Source organism: Chroicocephalus ridibundus, chromosome 23, assembly GCF_963924245.1.
Source record: "Chroicocephalus ridibundus chromosome 23, bChrRid1.1, whole genome shotgun sequence".
NCBI lineage: Eukaryota > Metazoa > Chordata > Aves > Charadriiformes > Laridae > Chroicocephalus > Chroicocephalus ridibundus.
The window spans coordinates 5,758,486-5,778,973 of record NC_086306.1 but is presented as its reverse complement, the minus strand read 5'-3'; the positions used below and the strand labels follow the sequence as shown (position 1 = coordinate 5,778,973).

The 20,488-nt window shown below is 46.1% G+C and overlaps 1 protein-coding gene across 1 annotated transcript in view; it reads right to left on the bottom strand.

Moving 5' to 3' along the window:
* The window catches only part of KCNU1 (potassium calcium-activated channel subfamily U member 1), a 344,169-nt gene that overhangs the window by 135,255 nt on the left and 188,426 nt on the right, over positions 1-20,488 (bottom strand). The window contains 1 exon segment of the mRNA XM_063358923.1: positions 17,011-17,176. The gene's annotated coding sequence lies outside the window, so the exon portion shown is untranslated.

Genomic DNA, 20,488 nt, shown 5'->3' with positions numbered 1-20,488 from the left:
TGTCAGAGGTAGACACAACCTGCACTGCTTTTACAGAGAGACTTACTCCCAGCTTCACTGAATAGAAATTGTCCTTGATTTAGCTTCATTGACTTAATTGAGCTGAGCTATGCTAAGCATAAACAATATCCATCCTGTTTCTCTATGGACACCATCAGAAGCAGCACGAGTACATTAAAAGGCTGAGGTTGTAAACCCATAATTATGTTAGAAACAGGGCAATACAGGTATCCTCCTGCCGAGGAGCAGTAAGCAGCATCCACAGCACAGAACACCCCAGCCGCGCCCGCACCTACAGTGTCAGGCCACCAGCAGCCCCGTTTCCCCCTCCCTGCCCATTGCAGCTCCAGCTCGTGTTCTCTCTACCCCACACAGACATATGAAACTTGTCACTCAGACATCAAAGGCGCTTTTCGCTCACCCTTTCTCAGCGGTGACACATTTTTGGCCAAGCACATCACATTAATAGAACTTGCTGTCAAACAAGAAGGCTTTCAAACAATGGAAGGATTGTACACTGTGCAGCACGGCTGATGGGCAGATCACCAGGTAATGTGATGCAAGAGCTATAAAATATCTCAGAGACACAAGCAAAAAGCACAGAGCTTAGTTTTGAAGGGAGACTTGTGGTTTGGAAAGACTTTTTTTTTTTTTTTTGGTATAAATTTTGGAACAGACCCTGGCATCGGACTTGGTTGGGTTTCCAAACCCAGCTTTAGTTTAACATGCGTATTTCCTTAAGCGGTGCAGCATTTCCTTGTCTTCTCCAGTGCCTCCCTCCCCAGCACATACTCCCCACCCTTCATTTCATTACTTGAGACAAATTATGGGCCAAGGTCAGCTGGCCTCACAGAATCAGTGAAAATATTTCAAACACACCATGCTGCACTGTAACCTGCGCAGAAACAGCCTGCTGCTCACTAGCACTTCTCACCATAAAACAAAGGTTCTGCTTTGCATGACACCATTCACGCTGTGCTTGAGCCCCAGAAGGAATAACAGGGAGAGCTTCCGTGAGAACCAACACTTCGCGCTAGAGACAGGGTGAGCGCAGGGCACACACCTGAACCAGCCCTCCGTGGGGATGTGCCCCTGAGACCTTTCCCAACAGAGGCCTTCAGTGCTCCACGTGATGATTAATGAGCACTTGGGGTTGGAGCATAGTAATTGTGACAATTCTTTTATATAAATCACTGGTCAGCTAACAAATATCAAGAAATAGTATAAGGAAAGGAGAGAAGAAAGAAAACCACGCACGTGTCTGTAACCCCAACTCAATCTACCAACTAGCCAGGGAAGTGACCCCAAAGGGTTTGATTTCTTCCAGAGCCCCCAAAAAGGCCCGTAGCTCTTGCCGCGGTGGTGGGGGGTGTCTTGGCAGCACATGCTGCCACAGCTGGGCCAGCAGCACTCAGGGCACTGCAAGAAATTCCTGCAGGGATGTCAAGCCCGTATGAAAAGTACCCTGCTGTCGTGGGGCTGAATCTTGCTTCAAGGCACAGAAGGGCAGAAAGGGAGCAGGGCGCTGCCCTGGGGCAGGGAGAGCTGCAGTGCCCGGACCTCGGCAGTCGGGTCAGGCTGGGATTTGCTGCCCACCGGTAACGGACAAAGCATAACCCATTTCTCCTCCGCCAGCACCCAGGGAGCACGGGAGAGCCCTGCACCACTTGGTTCACGTTCTCGTAAAGACGACAGGGATAGGTCAGAGCAACTGAAACCACCTTTGGCTTCAGTCGCGCAGGCCACTGAACATCCATTAGCTAGTAAGGATTTTTGGCCCTCAGTGACCTGGCCTGGATTTAAATCAGTGACCTGGCAATCAAAGGCTGCACACCCCATTAGCCACCTAGACTGTGTCCTGAAGGGATGCTTTGTGCAGCTTTGGCGAGCTCTCACAATCCGTACGTCCTTCCACACATCTCCAGGAATATTACTGCGATACAAAGTATGACTGACTAGAGAGATGAAGATATTAAGCATGTGTCTTTGTCAGTTATGGCCATTATCATTAGCAGACTAGCTACTATTCCCTATATATTCCTTTTAGAACCGTTTACAGCTGAAACATTTTTAATGGCTCGATGAATATGAATGCAACATTTATAACCATTTACACATATGAGACTTTGGGGCACATCCATCTTTCATTGCAGGCACATAACCTCCCATTACCACACTGTCACACTGAAGAGCGAGTGGGGAGAAGAGGACCCCACTTTGTAGTGAAAGATGAGGGCATTATTTCTGCCTGTTTTGTGAAACACATGTTCAGAAATCTCCCTTATTGTCACCACAGACTTCTCTCCCCAGTCACGCGCTTATTTAGACTCTTTATACTTTCATTAACAATGGAAAAATGCAGGCCGTTACATCTGTTAGCAGACATAATTTTAGACAAATACAACTTCTTATCAAATAAGCCTGCAATAAATGTTTCATGAACAGAACCCTTCAATAGAACTCCCAACACTAATTTAATGAGAAGTATCAAATGAATTTTTTTTTTTATTCTGATATCTCCCCTGAGACAAATGATACTTTGCAGGCCTATTTTTAACAAATGAATTATTGACTTAAACTGGCACAATTAATCACAATATAATGGGATCAGGGGATGTTAGAGGCTCATTCAGCACGGCAGATGATGAGTACTGACTCTTCCAAGAAATGAGGCTCTTTAATCACTCCCAGATTAACAGCTACATGCTTTCAAATTTCAATCACAGGGAACTGGCAGTGTGGAATGAAAAGGGCCCACTCCAGCAAGAAGGGAGAAAGCAGGAGGATTTCTTATTCCACAAGAGCCCCTGCGCTCATTGTCTCAGAAACAGGCACCCAGCTTCCCTTGGGAAACGACAGGCTCTAAATCATGCTGCATATCCAGGAGTTCTTCCTTCCAGTCTTTATCAGGTAAGAATCTGGTTTCAAGAGGACAGAGCATGCTCGCAACACATCAACACCTGCCCATAAGGGAAAATCTTCAGGACTTAAAAGAAAAAGGCTCTTAACTAATCCTCTTCTTATCAGGGTAACTGTTCTTCAGAGTTTTTGCATATTCCTGCAAAAGGTGCTTCTACACCGCATGCCATGTATATGAAAGGTGCTGGTTTGGAGTTATTTTTTCTTATTTTCTTTGGTCAGCTCCGAAGGCTTATAAAGACATTTCTAGGAATTGCAAGGCTTCCCCCCACCCCCACCCCCCCCCCACCCCCAACTCCAGAACTGGGTTCTTTATGCCCCCAGTCCTGCATGCACGAGCACCCAAGCTCTGCAGGCAGTGGGGCCACAAGCACATCTGGCACTCTCTCCTTGCACTTCCTACAGTTCATAAAGTAAAGATCTCTCCCTCCTATTCAATGGAGGCCTTGGGTTCTGAGCTAGCAAAGCACTTAGGACACTACCTTCAGCATAGATTATATCAGCTCCGGTAATGCTGAGGAGTCTCCTACTCCGCAGATCAGTTACCGACCCTTGGGGGAAAGAGAGGGGCCAGGCAATCCTATCTGAGCACCTGCAGAAGGGGCTCGTGTGTTCTGAGCACCAGCACCCTGCAAAAGGGATTGCAAAAGCTCCATTGTGGGCCCCCACTGTAAAACGCATGGCTGATTTATCACCTTGGCTAGACTCTGAACTCTTGCAATCGCCCAGATACAGATCACAGCGAGAGCATTCCTCACACCAGGGACTTGATGCAATTGTCTTGCCATGATTGGGACTGGAAATTCTTTCAGCTCCCCAGACAACATCTGACCCAATTAAAGAGTAATGCAGAAGCTTTTGTGACAAACGATAACAAAATGATAAGTATACAGATTAACTTTTAAAGCCAGAAACAGCAAAGGAAACGAAACAAAATTAACATCAAGGCAAACTGAACGCGTGCTGAAACTACAGGGAAAGGCAAATACTATGTCTGCTTTACTTTGCTGGTCTTGAGTTTAGGGTTCTGTCTTTTCTCAGCAACAGTTAGCGACATCTCAGCCACCTCTAGCTGAGCTTTCTCCTTCAGCCTGTGCTGCTTGAGGTGCCTGTGATATCCTGGAATCTCGCAGGGAAAAATTGTCAATTTGACAGGAGACTTGGCAAGTAAATAACCGGTAAATAGATTCCCAGCAGCTGAGATTCAAAACAAAAATGCATTGTTGTAATTTGCACTTATAAACTATCTTAAAAATTAGCTCCTTTCTAACCCGAGGAAAGGAAGCAATTTCCAGGGTGGATCACGTGCATCATCTGCCTTTATATCCTGCCTTTGAGAGTGACCCACATCAAATGCCCCAGCAGAAGAGAAGAATTCAAGAAGCTTCATAGCAGGATGTTCAAGAAACAAAGGGAACTCCGAACACAGCCCCGCAGCCCACATGGCTGTCTCCTCCTGAGCGCTTCCTTATAAACAGACGCAAACCCTGAAACACATGTTTTAGCATTCTTCCAATACGTGTTTGATTACTGTTTACTATTATATCTCTACATATTAACATTATTTAGATAAATATACAATCTCCCTTTGATTCCTGTGCTGAAAAATAAACAAACAAACTTCCTGGCTAAGGGTTGAAGAAGGAAATAATTGGCTCCCTCCAAAATCATTGCCCAGAGGCGAATTTCATTGACACTGAAGCCAACGCTAATATTTGCACTAAGGGCTATCAGAAAGAAAGTCTCATTTTTTTCAGGATGAGATTCTGTGTTGGAGCCGATCACGGGACAAAATAATGAAGATGGTTCTCCCCCTGTGCAGGGGCCCTTTGCTCCCTCTGTACCAGGAGGTATTTGCCAAGAGCGTTACGATATTGCACGGTTACTTCCCAAGAAAGTCGCCTGGTAATCTTTGCCTGCTTGATGTACAACACGAGGCTTTCAAATGAACCCAAACAGGACCTGGTAATACTAACAGCACAATGCATTTAAAGTTGTCAATATGGTAAAAGTGAACCCTTTTCTCTTCCCTCAACTTTGCATTTTACCTGAGTGTGTAGCAGTCTCCACTAGGATTTCACTGCAGGAGAAGCATCCAGATTATTTTCCTGATCTACAACCACTTCCAAATATTTTGACAGGGAGAGGTGACAGTTTTCTGTCCCCTTCAGTCCTGATTCCTGTTGAAGCTGTCAGAGAGTTCCTCAAAATGGGTTCGCTGTATTCACCACGTGGCTTTAACAGCTGCACGTCCTCAAGCAGGAAGGAAACTGCAGCTCCCATTATCCCTAAATTCACCCAGAAAGGGGGAACAGCTATTTGCAATGGAAAAGCAGTGGGAAAGAGACTGGGAAAGATGGCAGATGTACCGGGCTGTGCCAGACTTTTTCAACACGTCTCATTGTCTGCAAGGCAGAGTGCAGAGATGGGAAACGGCAAGTGAAGCCCGTTGGTGCTTAAACACGCCTGAGCCTCCTCAGAACCAGGGCTGCGCTCAGAAATGGGGGCCAGCTCCCGGGTCTCTAGTGGAGGTCTGGTAGCCAAAAACCATTCCCTTCTTTATTTTAATTTATAGGCCTGTCAGAGAGTTAGAATTGATTGGGAAGAGGTCTTGTTTTACCTATGGTGGGAGGAAATCAAGTGATGTTAGCAGCAACGCTGGGCACATTATCATCTGCTGGTTCCATTTAACAACTTCTCACAACATATGCAGTTTACATTACGGTATCCTGCACATGTAGTCTTTGGCTGAAAATATCCTCCAGAGCTCTGAATTTATGGTCATGCAAATACTCAGAGAGGCAAGAAACAGGCATGCCAAAGAATGAAAAAGGAAAGCCTTCTTTGTTTCAGCTTCTAGGTCGCGTTAACTCTAACCCTGCCGTGCTGCAACGCAACAAGGGATGCTGGTGTTTCAGCCGCACACCCGCATCTTTGCTGTGGCAATTCCTCAAATACCACCATCTAACACAGACGCACTTGGCTTCCATGGGCAGCTGGAGCTGGGCCTCTGAGAAGAGATCTGCTCCCAGCCAAGCTGTCTTTTCCCTCTCCGCAAGCCTGGCACAGCCACAGGCCTCGCTCTGCCCTTATTCCTACCGGTTCTGCATCCCGGGGGAGTCTCCCGAGTCCCAGCACAGACCCTCAGGGCAGCACTTAACCACTGGGGTCAAAACTCCACAAGCACAAAATAAGGAGTTTGTTCCTTACTGTTGCTATCCTTTCTGCTGTTTTTTTTCCCTGACATAAAAGCTCAGTGTGACACAAGAGGAGGATTGAACAGACCCTTTGTCCATCCTTCCAGCATCACTATCTCCACTCTCCAGCACGGATCCAGTAAACTGCTCTGGTGGTGTGCGATGCCCATCAGAGACACCAGGCTCCATCCCAAGATCCCTTCATACATGGTGGGGGTCCTGAGCTTATTAGCCTTTCTTGCCCAGTTGATTAGCTTGGGCACAATTATGCTGATTCTGGAGCTGTGGCCTCAATAGTACTTTGGTATCTTTGCACGAGGCTGGCCAGTGGCTGTAATTTTTGTCATAGTGGGTTTGCAGGTTTAATGAAAGAAAAGAAAAACAAAAAGACGTTGTTCAAAGACCTCCATCTCACATTAGGGCACAACCAATATATATACAAGCAATGCAGCAATCTGTCACCTGTCAGCTGTCGGCAAAAGCTTTGTGGGAAATTAATTTTCAAGTGCAATTTCAGTAGCCCATTGATCTAACGCCGTGGAACAGTGGGAAGGGATCAAACGGGAAGCAGCCCTGTATGTTTCCTGCTTCTCACAGCAAAGATGCAGCCCACTACAGAATAAAAACGTATCTAAGAAATTTTACGTTCTATGGAACTTTTTCCTGTGCTAGGCTGGATTGTCAGTTCATGTAAAGGAATAGGGTTTCATGGGTGCAGGAGTAATCTCACTTTATACCCAAAGGTAACATGACCCTCCGTTCTGCAGGGTGGACGCTTGGAACAGGAGGGTTACAGCAGCAGAAAGGCACCAGGATTAAGTTACTAGGATTACCACCAAAATGGCAGCATGTGTCACCAACAGCCATAGCCAGAGAGTGTTGCTCTTCACGAGTCCAGCAAACCCATCCACCGCCGGTGGTGGCAGCGAAGCCTGAGCACGGCTGTGCTCCCCGCGGTCCTACGGAGTAACACCAGTAAATACGGCTATTTCCAGCCCTGACCTCTGACTAACCCACATCATAAATTAGACCGTCCCTTTCGGCCACACGTATGTTAACTACAGTGCAGTTTGGTCACAACTACTGCAGAGTTCTATTTTCTGATAGATTTAATTACTCCTAATTTATATCAGGCAGAGCTGCACTTCCTGTGTGAAGTACTTAGCACGGGCACTTTAGTGTCATGCTTAATACACATTTTTAGAGCTCTGGTCATTAACTACACAATAGATCTGAGCCCAGGATTTACTATACGGTGCTCCAAGGCCTCATGTGGCTTTTGGAGGCTGTTGCAGCAGCATAATCAGTGCTGCCTCACACACAACATAGGCTCTGTGTACAGGACAGACACCCCATTGCTCAATTTTGACGTCACCAGGAAGAGCAGCGCACCTCTAGGTGTGACACGGGCTTTATTTTTAAAGAGAGATTCTCAGCTTCAGAGACCCGCAAACTTTCAGCCAATATAAATCAGCGTGCTCAGAAATGAAAGCAAGTTTATGCTTCTTGGGAATGTTTATTATTGCGACAGTTCAGAAATGAAGTCTCATATTTGTGAGAAAAATATGGTTGAAGTTGTTCCTGCATGAATAAAAGTGACCCACATTTCTACTTTCCTGTTAATTTTTTAATAAGTTGATTCATTCACTGCATGATATCACTACGTGTTCATATCTTTAACAAAAACATTAATAAAATATTCACTTCTATTTGTTTACCAAAAATGCCTTTTATGGAGATGAAATATTTGTAAAATCTACTCATTTATGTGTTTTACTGAGCAATATATTAAAAAAACAAAACATAATTTGTGTTGGTGAAAGTTAAAGAATTTTGACAGCAGCAACAACTTGTTCTGCGAAAACTGTTTTTGAGGGGAAAAAAGCAACTCTCAAATTCCACAGTTTGGTTGTGTTTTTTTTTTTTTAAAAAACCCAACCTGCTTCTGTGTTTGCTCATTGCTGAACACTTTGTGTCCTCGATGCCATCTGAGGCATCTGAACACTGTAGAAACATAAATATAAATGAACATGCTAAATGGAGATTGCCAAGTTGTCTAGCCCATCATCCTAAAACGGCCATTTAGGACAAATTCCTTGAAGCTCATGAATGCAATTCTTTTCCTTTCAAAGGTCTTGTCTACAGGGTACACTGAGGAAAGTTGAGACAAATGAAGCCAAAGCGTGACATTAATGTGCACGCATCAAAGCTCTGGGGTTCAATGAAACTACAGCCACGTTATCCTGAAGCGGAGCAGCCACACGGGGGTTTGTCAGCTCTGAACTTCTGTTTGTATCTCACACAACTAGTTGCTCCTCACGACTCCCCACACAGACAGGCCCTAAGCATGCTCGTGAGCTTACGGGTTGCGTGAGTTGTTTCTATACAACCAAGCTGTTTTTGTCCCACTTCAGCTCACCAGGAGCTGCCCCGGGCAGCCGAGACACCCGGGATGGTGCCTCAGGATGGGCCTGTGGGATGCAACTGCCCCGTTCCTGCTGCTGCGGCAGGACCTGGGTCGCTTCCTCTGTTCCAGAGCAGCTCCAGGGACACAGCCACCACAGATGGTGCTGCAGGTGAGACTCGAGGGAGGTACAACAGCTCCTTTCCTGGGCTTTCTACAAAGCACAGCTGTTCCATCATGCTCTTTTCTGATAGTAGTAAGTAGGACAGGGAAAGTTTTGCTACAGAAACTGCAATTACTCATGGTGTGTGTTATTCATCTTTTGATTATTTATGAGAACATAATAACAGAACAACTGAGCAAGCAAAGCCCCCCTTCCTCTACCCCTTCTCCTCCAAACAAACCAACGTAAGCGAGCAGGCTGTGTTTATGAGTTGGCTTTTACAAACATACAACCGCTACCTAAAAACCTGGGGAGAAAAAATCCCACCTTTTCTGATTGACAGGTGCCACAGTGATCAATAAGGGCAAAGAAAACAATTTGAAATCACTGTTCGAGTTGCTGTTACACAATTTTGGCAAACAAAGGGAAGTCTCCACTGGCAGTCATGAGTGACATGGCATTGTCTCCCGTTAATCAATACCAGCCGCACGTACCCTGCTCCTCCCAGGACCCAGCTGTCCCTCCAGGAGAACCTGCCTGCGGCTGGAGGGGGACGCAGCTGAGGAGAGATCAGTGAAGGATCGGGCATGGGGGACTGGAATTCATCTGCAAGCAGGTGTTAAGTGAATTCCTCCAAAAGGACAAGATTCATTCTTTTGCTGGCTTTGGGATGAATTAGCATGAATTCATAATCCATAAATCCTGGTGGCAGCAGAACAGCATCCCTCCTGTTGTTATTTATTTTGAGATTTTCACTGGGGCAATAGCTTTACGTTTGACATTTATATAGGTCACAGTGAGCTAATAGCCATCTGCCATCTGGGGACTTTTATAATGAACATTGCAGAAGACTATGAAACAATCTCTGGCATTTCCGATTTGAACATAAGCTGAAATAGGGTTGATCTTTACAATATGCTCTGCTGTCTCTCTTCAGGTTTGCATTAGTCATTTGCCTGGCCTTGCTACACACACACACACGCTTGCACATATGGGAAGTGGTGGGCTTCAGCATTTAATACTACCAGTTAATCACCACACGCATGAAAAAAACCCAATACCTTGCACAGCTATAAAAAGACATCCCTCACCTGAAAATTCTTAACACATTTCAGAAATATCAATGACTCCCCAGCCCTCCTTCCCTGCAGCACTGGCACAGGAGACTCAGCTACAGTGCTGGCTTAGCTACGGTACGTAGATGTGAAACCGCTCCTGCAAGGTCACATAGTTCTTTAGCATAACCCCATTGCCTTGGTCATCCAAAACACATACCAGGCTGAACCGTCAAACTTGAGAACATGCAGAGGTGGAGAGTCCCCAGGAAAACCACCACAGGAGCTGAGGTACAGCAGATAGCACCACTCCATCTCCCCCTTAGGTCAAAGCAGCTGCCCCTACCAACCCCGACTATTTATCAGTTACCCAAAGCATTCAGCCAAGTGCACCCATGATTGAAATCAGCTGAGCCCCCTCTGCAGGGGAAGGCTGGGGCAGGTGGGTCACGTCCTCACCTCAACAAGCAGCAGAGACCTGCAGTGAAAAATCCCTGCGAGGGATTTTTAGTGCCATGAAATATCCACAGTGTCCCCTCTTGATCATCTACGCCTATACGGAAGGCGCTGTTGATGCAGCAGCCTCTGGGCTGGCCCACTGCCGGCAGCAGGGAGCTGGTTGTACCCCACTGACCACAGCACGTCCATGGCGTGACCTGAGCTCCCTGCAGGACAGGAGTCACCCTGCACACGGGAACACATCTCCTTCCTAGCACCTGGGTGCACTGTGCTACTATCATCAGCTCTTGCAGATGGGGAATTGATAGAGGAAAAGAGTAAATGACTTGCTAAATTGTAGAAGTCACCTACAAGAGCTGTGAGTGAACCCAGGTGTCCCGAATTTCAGGTCAGCACTTTAACTGTGAGGCCGCCCCTTCTCCCAGTACCTACATGCTGTTTATTTTATGATACAAGTGTGTGAAAGGACCGAATGTGCTCAGACAGATGAGAATATCCCATCTCAATTAGTCACTCTCCAAAAAGCCTCCTAGGGGGCCAGGCCTCCTTAATGCTGCATGTTCCTCCTGAGTTCCCCAAGCCTCAGCAGGCCTCAGGGTAATAAATTACATTTGTCTCTGCCTTAGCAGCAGCAGCCTGGCCGAATCCTCCTTTCCATGACTCAACTCATGATGAAATGCCTATTTCCTGGTGCTGAGATCTGTGAAAATTGGTCTTTTCAGCCTCCCTCCTGAGGGACGTGCCTCAGCGAAGCGGCTGGGGGCATCTTTGATCAGATGTGCTTTTCCCCCTTCCCTTTGCCCCCTGATACAGACGCCTGGTCCTGGGGTGTCACTTATTTGTATTATGTCTTTCAAGGACGACACACAGAGCGTGTTTGAAATCCAATCCCCTCTCGTGGGGCTGTGGGGACGGGAAGTCAGGGAGATGCCTGAACACTGACCAGGTTTTGACCTGGTCCTACACGGACTCACGTTACACAAAACGCTGTGCTGGCTCTGATAAGCATAAATCTTTTGGGCTGCAACTTTTGCAAAGTTCAGCAGGTGACAGCTTAAATAACCTAATGCTCAGCTGCTGCCTACTAATGCTGACATGCAGGGGGGCACGACAGGCTGGAGGGTGGCCTGGGAAGTCCACCTTCCCCACTGCCACCACCACCGTTCCCAGTTGTCCGTTCCTGACAGCGAGCTCTGGCTCTCTGTGCCGGTATGGCGGGCAGCCTTGGTGTGACCCAGCAGCCTGTTGTGGGCTGTGAGACTCCAGCCCATCACACAGGCTGCAGCATGACCCCCCGAAGCCCTGCAGCCCCTCCTGGCTCCAGCAGCGGCTCGGTCCCCGCCGGCCTCTCATCGCCCCCAGCCTGATGGATTTACTTGCGCTGCTGCTGCTGCAAACAGGCATGGCTTTGCCTGTGTCACCGACTCCCCGGCACAGACACCACTGCAGGCTCTGGTCCATGAGAGCAGCTTCATTACAATGGAAGCATGAAAAGATAAACACTATAACAGCCTTATCTCTACTTCTTCCACCACATGCGCGCTCCCTTCCCCACAACACAGGATGTGCGACACTACACAGTCACGGCTGTACTGTTAAACACAGCTCATTCTTCTCGGCACCACTGGCAGTACATAACACAGCTCAGCCTGAGGAGCGCTCCTGGTATTGTTATTAATGTCCATGTCATAACTGCTTCCATAGGATTTCCATTACAGGCAGGGATCACAGTGTGCAGAAGGTGCCAGGAGCTCGGCCCAGGCCTGTTTTCCCCCAGCGGGATGTAAGACCCAGCTCTCCCTTTGAAGAATTACAAAGCGCAGGAGAGAGAGAGCAAAGTTTCACATTGTTTCAGTTAAAGGGGGATCCCCAAAGGGTACAGAAGAGAAATGAAAGCAAAGGGGTCATTCCTATTGCTGGGAATACATTTTTGCACCAATGACATGAGGTAAATTTACTTTTGCTTTGCTGCTTAGTGTTTTCCTGCATTCCTGTCCTGCTTCGTACCGAACCTGCAGCACCAAAGGCAGCCCTTCATGCAGACCTGCCCTGTCCCATCTCTGCGCTCTGCCCCAGCACTGACTCCTGCAACCCGGCGTCAATCACAGCCGGTTTAATGTGCTAACTTTCTAAAGCCACACTGGTGCTTACTTAACAATATGCTGCTTTGATCAGTGTAATACAAGCAAAACTAACACAAACGAGCCCCTTCCCTCCCTCCCCTCTCCTGCGGCAAGCCTCGCCAGGCCTCAGGCTTGTAAAACCAAAGCAATTGCAATCTTTAATTTTATTTCCTTTATTTTCAGGCTGTTAGCTGCTGGTTCTGATTAGGGACATTCCGAGCAGGAATAAAGCTATTTTAAATAAAAAACACGTTGAGCTTTAGGAGGAAAAAAGCACAACCTTATCAATTTAGAAGAAATGTCTTTTCAGCCGTTGTTGTGGCCAAGCCTTCCCCAGGCATCTTGGGAAGCAACCTCTCTTGTTAGTCACATTGCTTTTATGGTTTAGAGATCAGAAGATCATTTGTGGGTAGAGCGAATGGATTCAAGAGGACAAGGGCTCCAAGCATTTTCAGGAAATGTAGTTCCGGGAGCACATTCAGAGATAACTTCTTCTTACCTGCCTCTGAGCCTCACAACACCAAAGAGATTTCTCTCGGACTTCACTTGGGTAAATATGAAGTCTCCAGCTTGATTTCAATAGAGTGCCACTGAGGATGTACTTCATACCCTGGTGAAGCTGAAGTTGCTGCACTGGGACAGCTCTACAGCCACCTAATTCACGGAGGCTGATACAGTCACGCTAATCTGTGCTGCTGAACAAACAGGCTGGTGTTTGCAGTAGAGCTGCTCTGCGCTGCTGCTGCTGCTGTAAATGAAATCAAAGATGGCCCAGTGGCTGGATTTACACCAGTGTAACTAAAAACATCATCGTGCCTTCGGAGCATGGGTCTGACACACCTGATCCCACCAGCACAGCTCCCTGACCAGTGTAAACAGGCTTCCCTAGAACAGCGTCACTTTTAAACAAGCTGCCCAGATGCTATGCATAGGAAATAGGTGCGACATACACGTGGCTCTGTGCTACTGCACAGGATTTTATGGTAGGGTCAGGGGAATACTCCGGACCCACCATTTAATCCTGCTCAATTTGGGCATGAAATCCGCCAAGCCCAGCATCCTGACTGCACTTTGCCCTTCAAAGCAGCTCCTGCCTACTCTGGTGACTCTGGGTAGCAGAACCTTATCTTTATTTTCATCTGTCTGTCATTCTTGATTTTTGCCTCTTTGGATATGTGCGCTCTCCTCCTACCCCTGCAGATCCTATCACCTCAAGGTCCTCCACTACTCAGTGCCAAAATCGTGTCAGAGCTGAGCTTCTGCTCCTCAGGAAGGAGTTACTGGGACCTTTCACGGGTCAGGGTTCACATTAAGTTAGAGGCAGGGAGATAAAAGCCGGAGCAGACTCTCGTGGAAGAGTTCATGGGCGCCTGCCGTACTGCAATACAAGTGGCTTGACTTAAAGTGTGCTGAAGCCAGCAGAAAGTGTTTTGAATGCACCAAAATGCCTTACGTGGTTTTATTTTTATTCATTATTTTTACCCTGGTTGAGGACAGAGAATGAAATGGCTGTGTTAGGACTAAGACTAAATGCCCGATGATGAGACTTTATATATACCTTCAGGTGTGCTTTTTAAGACCGAAAAGATTGATCAGAATAAGAAGTTCTAGAAACAGATTTAGGGTGAAGAGTACACTTACCCCAGTACAGGAATTGATCCCTTTTAAGTGACTAGCTCTGTCCCGGTAATAGCTATTATTATATTATTATTCAAGTGGGAAGAAACTTTTCCACAGACGCGGGCTCCACTGTGCTAAGAGCTCAACGTGGAAGACAAGGCTGTTATCCCAAAGGGCTGGCAATCCACATGCCGTTCTGAAACTCGCTGCTAGCCGTGGCCTTAAAAAACTGCCTCTGGCACAACCAGTTTCAAAGTCTTTTTCTCATTTGGAATTTTGCAGTATAACATGATTTCATTCAGCAGATGCTAGACAGATAACGTGACATCTTCAAGAAAGGGGTGTTTCCCAAGTGCTTAGGAGTTTGCTGCATGACTCTGATGTCAATACAAAAACTTTGGCAGACATCAGAGGACTTTGAATCAAACCCTTTCCTTTTCTTTCCCTAAGCCATGCTTCTGTTGTAATTAATATTTTCACTGGTCGTTCTGTGACAGGTACAGGTGGCCTGGCAAAACCTTCAGGGAAGCTTTGTGGGACGGAAACACACCATCGCACGGCCCTGAGTGTTGGTCCTGCTGGACCGGGACCTCATTACTCCAAGTGCTGAACAAGCGCTGGGAAACCAGATTGCCCCAGTTTGCTGAACAGAAAGTGCAACAGACCAGTGCAGTTGCATGCACTTCAAAATGCTAATTTATTTTCCCAATATGTGATTTTTATGATATCAGCGTTTTGTAGCCGAAAAGCTCTGGGTTTCTTTCCAGTATAGGGAAGGTCAGCATTCTCTGAAGTGCATGTGGGCTCCTCTTGTTGGCACGCCAAGCCAGGGCCCCAGCTAGCCAAAGGCAGGTGCTTTCAGCAAAGACCTGGCCCCTTTCCAGTGCTTCCAGGTGGCCAACCCCAAAAGTGAAGGCATCTCGAGACAAATCACTTTGAAATTCTTTCACCAGGACTGGCAAATCCCCTCTAAATCCGCCTTTGCGTTAGTCGTGGTGTAGATGGGGGGAATTTGCAGAACCAGTCGACGCACTCCGCTTTGAGAGGGGCCCCGGGCCCCACGTTGCCACGAGGGCTATTGTACCTCTCCTGGCAGTTGCTGCATTACTATGACAGCTGCAGCCCCCGATGAGTGAATAACCTAATCGAGCCATTAAAAGAAACAGAAGCCCTCTGCCCTGTTTGATTTCTCTCTATAATGATGTAAAGTGCACTTTAATGGAGTCAAAGTGGTCCTGGGCCATTCTTGTTAAGGCCATTTGATGCAGTGCTATTGAGTCCCACTGCTAGCGTTCATTACCTCCCTTCAGCTCTCTCCCCTGCTGCATTGTACTTCAGACTTCCCGGCACAGTTTCTCTGCTGCTACAGCCCCTTGCCTGCATTTTGTCTACATAAATTAGACCTTGTGCAGCATATTGGCCTGTCAGGGGACTAGGAAGAAACTGTATATTGTTTCTGGCATTCCCGGGCCCTTCTGCCCCTGACATCTGCTGTGTTTGTGACAGGGAATACATTCCTGACTCATTATCCGGGCAAGCGGAATCCCTCCCTGACAGCACCATTAATCAGAATCAAGCAGTCCGGCAAATAAAAAAAAAAAAGGGAGAGAGAAGAAGAAAAAGAAAGCAAGCAAAGAAAAGAGACAGTTCCTAACTTTCACTTTTGTGTCATTCCAGTGTCTGGACAAGTAGCAATCTATCTTTCTGAGCGACAGCTCTGATGGATGGCATTATTTATGCTTTTGTGTATTAAAAGACAGTTCTGGCACTGGCTTGTCACTCTACCAGAGATTTGAAAAAAGTTGAAATTTAATTTGAAGGAAAAGAGGGCAAAGATCATAGGATTCTGGCTAGGGAGTGTTGCCTGGGAGGGACAGAGATTACAGTGGGAGGGAGCAACTGGGAGAGGTGTAGAAATGATGCATAAATAAGGAGTTGCCCTCACAGGTATAGAGGTTTCTATTTTTCACTGGCTATCGATATTAGTATCTTCCTGGGCTGGAGAGATCTGTTTGTTGACACAAATAGGTTTGATGTTCCTTGGAGGGATGCATCATTTTAGGGCGAGACAGGCATATGCTTAATTTTCTGTACATAATTTGTGTGTGTTTGTGTATACAAACATTATTATATATGCACATATATATGTGACTAAATGGGTGTATATAACAGGGTGTTTTTACAGGCACAGGTGTATTTACACAAATTAATTTTAAATATAGGCTTTTTGTTCTAGCATACACATCTTCAAGATACAAAACACATATCTAAATATCTACACACACATGAAGACAGTCACATGGATACATCCCAAGATGAACAATACATCCATATTTTTAACTTCTTTTTAAAAAATGTTTACTTACTACACCATTTGTAAGCAAATTTAAGTACAAACAAAGGACAATATTCTTTAAAGTATCTTAATTTGTTTAAAGTTTGGGGGAAAAATTGCATTTAACTTCATCTGGAAAGTGAAGTTTGACTGTTAGTCTAGTTTTATGTCTTTATATTTATCCACACACAGGCTAGCTGACTGGTAGGAGATTTAGATGCCCACACTTCTATTGGTACCATCTCCTGCCTGTAGAAAAGGCTGGTAATTGCGTGTGAAGTGCCAGGCTGAGGAGCTGTCTCATACTGACCCCTTTATAAAGTCAGAATTGCAAGGAGTGTAAATCCGAATCTTTGTTTAACTGTCCTGATTTATCTGCTGGCAACTGAACCCATAGGTATTTATAGAGCATATACCACACCGTCTATAAATACTGCAACAGGCTCAAAGTATGTTTGTGTGGGGTATTCTACACAGTGGTACAAGAGGAAACAAGCAGGCCACATTCACTTCAAGAGCAAACAGGCACATCTTTCTGAAAATTGTTGATTATGTGTATTTATGCCGGCAGTGAATTTGGCTCTACACATATTTAAGTTTCTGCAGCCCTGATGATAGGAGTGAACAGTGAAGACTTACCTGATCTGAAGACCGTACTTAAATTACTAAAGGACACTATATGATTAAGGCATCCCAAATTTAGGTGTCAACATAAATTAAAAGCAGGAATCTTACCTGGAAAAACTGAACTTATTCATAAATTTTGGATCACAGATAGATGCACATCTCTTTTTTTATCTCCTTCTGACGTATCCTGGGACTGAATGGAGGGAACTGTTGTGCTGGCCCCAGTGAGGGATGGAGATTCGCAGAGGTGCTCGTGCGATTCACACACAGGCATCTGCATGGGTATAAAATTGAAGAGAGCGATTTGGTCAGAAGTGGAGCAAGGCTACCAGCCTCTGCCTGCAAAAACGTTCCCCTGCTGTCAGTGCCTGTTGAGCAGGCTGCGGCTGCCCGAGTAACGCCACACACAGGTTTCTAACTGCACAGTGGGTTGGGTTTATGGGTGAGATACACAGAAACGATGGCACATAGTTCCCTACAGCAGAACAACACAACATGCTTCACTCTGTGGTGTTTCCAACACTGAATGATGCATGGTTTTGACCTGAGAAAACACGAAATAACAAGAAACATAGTTCCTATTATTTATAACTTTTGCTTTCAGATGACCCATCTCTTGGCTATTTTGACAAACATCTGCTTTGGAACCCATTAGCCAAGACACAGCATTTGCTTCTAATTAATACAAATTGTTTCATTCCCAAGTCTCAGCAGGTTTCACTTCCCCTCTCCCAGACTATTGGCAGCAGCAGCAGTCACCCTACCACACCTAGCAAATCTTGACAGCAGCCACTCTCGAGACCGTAGATCCAGGGCAGAATCCCAAGCACTTCAAAAACCGCCAGAGTTCTTGGCTAAGTCCAGGAGTGGGGTTGACTTGCAGGCCCAGCTGGATTGTTACTATCATCCTCTTGGACTCTTTTATCCTTCCTGAGGATACTGTATCTCCTCTTCCCATCCACGGGGATTTTTCAGCTCGGCCTAATTACAAGACTCAGAAGTAACACGGTATTTCCAATGTATTGACCGAGCACCACGGATGGACAGACAGGGAACTGCTGTTGCTCGTGAGCCTCTGCAGACCCACCAGCCCGGGATCACGCCGCTGGGGTTCTGCTTGAGACGGAGGTCACACCACGGGCCAGGACTGTGCACTGACTGAATCTGAAAAACTTCCCTAAAGGGATGACATCACAGAGTCCCAGGCAATGAGCTGTCCCTTCAGGGTGTGAAGTTGTGGAATAAACCTATTCTTTCAAGATCCAGAGCTTAAATTTCAAAGTGAGATGTGTGTGTAATTCCCTCAGGCTCTTTTGAAACCCCAGCCGGTGTTTGAGAAGGAACTGGTCATTTTTCTACTCCCAGTCTCAGTACGGTAGAGACTGTGGATTGGCTTTTTTAAAATGTTGATACCATTAAATTGAAATTGGCTGGGATGTAGGGCAGGCTGCAGTTAGTGGAGAAATATGTGGAGGGGTTTCTTTTTACTGGCTTGCAGAGGCATAAGTTGGGCTGGTCAGTAACTGCTCCAGAAGGAAACACAATAATAATCACTCATAATAGCCAGGCACAGAAGAAAAGGAGAGTCTATCTTATTTGTCAGTCCTACGGTATCTATCTTCTTGGAATTGTACTGTGAAATAAAGACATCCAAGGTTGTACCTCAGCTGGGGTAAACGGTGTAAATTTTCATAGCTCCAGCGAAGACAATTTATACCCGCTAAAGATCTGCCCCTTGATCTCCAAAGCCAAAGGAACATAAGCTCTTGCGTTTTAAGCGTGGTAGTTGGAATGCTTAATTCTATTCTGTCGTCTGTCAGAACAGCAGGCAGAGGGAAGGAATGTATTGGTGTCATATGGAAACCACGGTTTGATGACGGACAAAATTAAATCCTTGCATTTGGACATAAACCATGGTAACACAAAATATGCAGCAAGTCAGGCTTGGTTTTCAATACTGAAAACACAAGGCCCCACTTGGCAGGCTGAGGAGGGGATATTAGTCAGATTTAGACATGGTTTTCTTTGTTTTATTGAAGGATAAATAATTATGTGCTGAGATATTCCAGACTCATGTTAACACAGTTGTGTGTGAACCACAGCAGAGGATGCTGTGAGGATAGGAAGGACTGAAGGTCATTTAACCTACAAAGTATCTGGGAATCCTGGAAAAGTTTTGGGGTTTACTTCTGGAAAACAACCCCAGTTTCCTCAAAATCTATCTGACATGCTAATCTCCATAAATTAAACCTTCCAAGCATTTGCTTTCTTGACATTCTTAGGTTAACATATTGATTCAGTATATACCATGTCTCCCTGTGGCATCTGCTCAGCGTTCCTGCTACTGCTCCAGCTGGGGATGTGCCCATCCCGCTCCCGTCCCGCTCCTCCCCGGCCGAGCACAGGCTGGGAACGGTGGCACTGCCACACGCGCACCGTACAGGCAGCTCTTCTTCCCTTTCAATGCTTTTTACTAGTTGAAGGACTGATGGACGTGTAAGAGAAAAATTTAAAAATGGAGGGTGTGCTCCTCTCAGGAAAGTAGCAGTGGCTGGTTCTGGGTCGCACAAAGAGATGTTGGGAAGGTTTCATTATCATAGAATCATAGAATCTTCATGGTTGGAAAGGACCTTTGAGATCATCAAGTCCAACCATACACACACAGCATCTCTTATTCCGTTGAAACAAATGTCTGTGCAGAACAACAGATAAAAAACATTTTAACTTGCAACAACGCTTTTCTAAGTGCAAGAATTCTGACACGGATTTATTGAATATACCCAAATCTCCCAAGGGCTGCTGCTACTTTTTCTTTTAAAAGAAACCCCGATGTAAAACTTGCCTGCAGTAGTGGATCAATGGTATGACAACTCTGTCCCATTGCCATGCTCCTATTTTCATTTACGTTGTAATATCCTGAAGGCAGAGACCCTTTTCAGGGTTTGTATTTCTGTTCAGGTTTGTGTTGTGTCTTGCTCAGTGAGACCTGACCTGGCCTCCGCTCGCTACCTGTGCTGCCTAAGCTAATGACCATAATAGTGAGCAGAGCAGTTTAAAACACGTGCCAGGATTATTCCCAGAGATGCTGGGCAGAGTCAAAGTCATTATCTGCCCCGGCAGACACAACTTGTCCGACAGCCATCACACGACCTGGGTACCAGAGTGGGAGAGACGGTCTTAGCTGAGACACCAGGAAACAAACTGGCTTCAGGAAGCTGTGGGGCCACCCCCGTGTGGTGGCACAGGCCTTACGCGGGTCCCTCTGAACAGCTCTGTCTTCCCCGACCTGGTTCTGTAGTGTATGAACCGTCCCTCTCTTCCTTTCCCAGGATCCCCACGCTGGTTTCCATTTCCCAAAGCAATTTATGATCTTTTATGTGGTGAAATCTCCGTTTCTCTTGCCTGATAGCACTAATGAAGCATGCAGAGAACTGACAATATTGACTGGTGTCAGTCATTCATGTTTCTCTTTCCTGGTCGGCTGCCTCTGCTGCCAAAAACACTTTAAAAGAGAAAAGTGGAAGGTGAAAGCCACAACTCACTGATGAAGTTCTGGAACTGTCTTTTTCTAGGAAAAAGGCTGCTC